Consider the following 5,107-nt stretch of genomic DNA (forward strand, 5'->3'; position numbering starts at 1 on the left):
TAGCATCCTGCCTCTTGATCAGTCGCGGGGACTTTTGTAATGTTTGCTGAATACGCCGTGCTGCCCGAGTGTATGTCCTTCCGTAACCTCTTGGACTGTTGTGTGTGTGTGTGTGTGCGCGTGCGCGTGCGCGTTTGTTTATCTCCGTTCCTTGCTTTCCACCTGAAGCCCTTAAATAATAATCCATCAAACACCCCAGACCCCCAACCTCCCACCATTGAGGTGAGTCATATACATCCATATTTCCATATCCGCCCCCACTCCATCAACACTGAGACGACTGATTCCAACTGTGACAGGACTTTCTGCTGTATTTCATCTGGTTTGCTAATGAATTTGGATGTTTTCCAGAAGCTTCCCTTCACATTTTATGTGCGTAAGGGCGGAATCCGGTGAGGGCGGGGGGGTTCAGTGTCATCATACTCGATGTGTCCCTCTCTCTCAGGTTGATTATACAGCAGGAGCTGAGCCAAGTGCCCCCATTGTATTGGCTTGCAAATGCGTAAATCGCAAGCAAAATGTATACCGAAGGCAAGGCACTTTATTTCTGATCAGTCAATAAAGTGAATGCATTAAAGAAATAGTTCAAGAACATTCCCCAGAAGTCCCTGCAAACCAGGTTTATAAACTAGTTTGATGACAGTAACACACAGTTTACCCATCAGCCTTCATCTGTGCATGCCTGTAGGTCAGTCTGTTATTGCCCATAGGCCTGAAAGCTCCCAGACAGCAACTAAAGAGTAAGAATATTATTTGTTCAGTGGACTCCAATTCGGAAATCTAATATATGGACATACACTCACCAAGCACATTATTAGGGACATTTTTATTTTATTGCACCTACTTATTCAAGTATCTAATCAGCCCATTGTGTGGCAGCAGTGCAGTGCAGACAATCATGTAGATACGGGTCAGGAGCTTCAGTTAATGTTCACATCAACCATCAGAATGGGGAAAAAATGAGATCTAAGTGACTTTGACCGTGGAATGGTTGTTGGTGGCAGACAGGGTGGTTTGAGTATCTCAGAAACTGCTAATCTCCTGGGATTTTCACAAACACTAGTATCTAGACTAGAGCAAATAATGGTTCACAAAACAAACAGTGAGCAGCAGTTCGGCAAACAGAAATGCCTTGTTAATGAGAGACGTTAGAGGAGAATGGCCAAACTGGTCAAAGCTGACAGGAAGGTGACAGGAACACAAATTACCATGCATTACAACAGTGGTATGCAGTAGAGCATCTCTGAACACATAATGTGTCAAACTTCGAAGTGGTTAGGCTACAGCAGCAGAAGTAAACAAAATAAATACCAAATATACTTATATATGCCATATATGGGAATCCCACACAAACACACTTTTCTAACTTGCCTCTTTGATATCTAGTTGTACACCTGTATATATTTTATGGAAGACATTCTGAAATTCACTGGGCCTTAGAGAGAAACACCCAGTGATTTTTAACATGATACCACCAATCACCAATATGCTGTTCAACCTGCTGTATCCCACTGTGTAAGATTAAATCAAACCAGATGACACAGAATCGCATACACTGTTGTAGTATTTTACTGCAATTCATCGGGTGAATGGGTTTTATCAATTTATTTGTGTGGGAACATCAGGCGCTCGGATTCATGGGGCTGGCCATAGGAAATTGGATGCCTGTCATTCGGCAGCTGCTGATAATAGGTCTTTATTCATTTTTGGGCAATTCGTTGGGTTCTGTCCTTGTGTTATGGCCCAGAGCGTGGGGTGGGGTGGGGGTCGCCATGGGAGAGGTGGCGGGGAGTTTGTTTTCCAGGGTGAGGGTTTTATAATAGCTTTTTTCTGTTTCCTACACTAAAAAAGTTGACCGCAAAAAAACACATTTTACCGCAAGGTTTGTATAATAATGGATTGAATGGTATAATAGCTGAACGAGGCTCACGTCTCTCCCCCTTCAGGCCACCGTGATGACGCGGGCGGAGATCGACGCCGAGTACCAGCGCCTGGTGAAGCGCTCCGAAGAGCTCCTGGGCTCCATGCAGAAGAAGAAGCAGGAGGAGGAGGAGAGCGAACGTCTCCGTCGCATCCAGGAGGACATGGAGCGGAGAAAGCTCGCCGCGAGGAAGAGGACAGGCACCGGCGGCAGGAGGAAGAGGAGCGCCGTCTGTACGTCACGCCCGTCTGTCGCCCTGCCTCCTTCGGCGCTTCTCATATCCTGTTTGTCTCCAAACCGATGCTCCGGGGCATTAAAGGTGTCAGCCTGTGCTTTACGTTTCCCCCGGCGAATGCTCGCACTTCGCTCGCTCACCTGGAATCGCACCCCCCCCCCCACCGCTCAAGGGCGACGCCGTAAATATCGGCTTCTTTGAGTGGAACGGTGTTGTGAGGCCTTGATAGAGCCGTGGTAGCTGTAATCAACAGGAGGCTAATTCCCCCGTTCTGAAGATACGACTGGGGAAGTTGGCGGCGTTCAATTTTTTTCTACAAGGTCCTTTCATTGAAGCCCCGGGATGAAATAGGCTGGAGCCTAAAGTTCAGCATTGTTGTTATTGTTATTTATTTGCTTGTATCCTGGCAGACTTACTGGGTTCGCATATAGTCTGTTTATAAAGCTGAATATTTACTATATTTACCGTTCGCATTAAGGCGACCTTGCTCCAGGACACAACGGAGGTTAGGTGACAAAATGTGTCATGCATCATGCGAGAAGCTCGGTCCGGTAAACATCGCGCTGCGGTGTAGCAGCTGCACCTCACTGTAGGTCCTGATTCACGTCCTATTGCTTTAAATCTGTAAATGATTTTGGGTGTCCTTGGGAGTTCAGATGACACAGTTTGGTTCCTTCTGCTAACACTCGACTCTTGGCGCTAAGTGATGCCTTGCACCTCCGCCCCACCCCCATGCAGGAAAGCAGAGATTGAATTGAAGAGAAAGCAGGAGGAAGAGGAGAGGAGAAAGAGGGAGGAGGAGGAACGCAGCTTACAGGTGAGTTTTTGGATACGTGTGTAAGTAAGATGTTTGGCCTCCCTTGTGTTCCTGTCAGCAGAGAATTCCTCTCTTTGATTTTGTTATTTTTGTTTAGACATTAACCGCTCCCCCCCCCCCCAACCCCACACCCCCACCCATGGGCATGGTGCTGGTTATGCCCTTGGCTGCTCTCCCTCAGTGACCACTAGGTGATGGCATCTGGCTTCTGCGTAGCCCCAACTTCCTTCCTTGAGCCAGACCTCTGTCTGCCCCCTTGCATATCTTCCTGTCCACCCATCTTCTGTCCACCTACTCTGTCATGCCACCAGATTAGTTGGAAATCTAAATCTATGGCCCAAGGCCAGTTCATAAAGGTTTTTTTTCCTTCTCATTTTGAAACCCATACGTCTGCACTTTGACATTTATGTTTCACGCTGAAGCTTCCAGCAGTGAAGTTGCCCTATCTCACCAGCTGAAAACTGTCATCCTTCATGACTTTCATAAGCTTCCTTCAAAAGACCTTTTTCAGCTCTCAAACTCTAAACCCATGGCTTGGAACTTCAGAAAGTCTGCCTCTTCCATCTGAATTATTCTCTGCCACGGTTTGTGGCTGGCAGAATTCTATTTACTTTGACTCTTTGGAGTTTCTTCCCCTACCTGACCTAGTTTTTTGGTTTAGTGCCTTTTGCTCCAGTTTGACACAAAATGACTGTTCCAGGGTCAAAGAAATATGACCTTAGCCCTTTCCATTTTGCCCCCCCCCATAATTTCTACGTATAAAAGAGTTAATATCTCAAAAGTTTTCCCAAAATGTCCCCAGATGTGTCCAAATACAAAACAGCTGCATATCTTTTTGTCCAGACACCTGAGTAATCAGAAAAGCGTATTTTTATAAATACATTTTTTAAAGATTTTTTCATCCTGAATTTAAAGACAGTGAACCTTCACATGTGTTTTATTAACATATGAGAGTATGTTTCTTTAAAGCATGCCCAAAGTGTTCAAAGAGCTCTCCTAAAAGGATTACTCAAAGGATTTTCAAACAAATCTGCATCATATTTAAATTGGAGTCGCAGTTTTTTGTATGATATAAATATAAACGCAACAATACTTTGAGACGTCAACGACTCAACCGTAAGGGGGCAGAGTGGATGGGGTTAAAGCAGAAGATTTCCCTTGTTGTACAGTCTACACTCTCTGCAGCGCAAGGTCATTAGCGCTCTGACTGTGGTAATGAATCTTATTCAAGGCTTGTGATAGCACAGCAAGCATGATCATGATCAAGTTCCTGGCATGCAGTGGTAATCCCTCTTGGTCAGCACTTGGAGATAGCGTTAGGTAAACTTGTTGAAGTCAGCTAGGCCTGTAATACATATCCAGGTCCATGTGAGGCAGCCTGTAGCCTAGTGGACTCAAAAGGTTGAGGAAGGACCTTAACCCTGCATTGCTCCAGGCTGGATTGTCCCCTGCTTGGTGTAATCAACTGTAAATTGCTTTGGATAAAAGCATCAGCTAGATAACAAATTATTACAATTATAGGTCCGAACTATCTTCAGCAGTCATAATTTTTCTGTATTTAAATTACCATTTGATTTTAATACCTGAAATGGTCGCATTTATGCTTTGTGCTTGTGAAGATACTGTATGTTGAATGGTGTTGGCAGTCAGCCTTTTTCAATGATAGGAAGGGATTTACAATAGTCTTGTAACAATGTTTTAACACAAAAATCTTACCTGTTGTACCTTTGACGTGCCGCAGGCGGACATGGAGATGCAGCTAGCCGCGGAGCGGGAAGAGGAGAACCAGCGGCAGACCGTCGTGGAGCAGGAGCGCCGCGACCGCGAGCTCGCCATGAGGATCGCCCAGAGCGAGGCCGAGCTCATCACCGAGGACGCGCAGCTGGACCCCAGCCTGCGCAGGTAAAGCACTCAAGGTCGCGCCGGGGCTGCTCAAGGTCGCGCCCGGGGTTGCTCAAGGTCGCGCCCGGGGCTGCTCAAGGTCGCGCCCGGGGTTGCTCAAGGTCGTGCCCGGGGTTGCTCAAGGTCGTGCCCAGGGTTGCTCAAGGTCGCGCCCGGGGTTGCTCAAGGTCGTGCCCGGGGTTGCTCAAGGTCGTGCCCGGGGTTGCTCAAGGTCGTGCCCGGGGTTGCTCAG

The 5,107-nt window shown here is 46.9% G+C and overlaps 1 pseudogene; it reads left to right on the forward strand.

Moving 5' to 3' along the window:
* The window catches only part of LOC134015726 (unconventional myosin-VI-like), a 24,308-nt pseudogene extending 19,429 nt beyond the window's left edge, over positions 1 to 4,879 (forward strand).
* Positions 4,880 to 5,107: the final 228 nt, after the last annotated feature.

The sequence above is a fragment of the Osmerus eperlanus genome, unplaced genomic scaffold (genome assembly GCF_963692335.1).
Source record: "Osmerus eperlanus unplaced genomic scaffold, fOsmEpe2.1 SCAFFOLD_361, whole genome shotgun sequence".
Lineage (NCBI taxonomy): Eukaryota > Metazoa > Chordata > Actinopteri > Osmeriformes > Osmeridae > Osmerus > Osmerus eperlanus.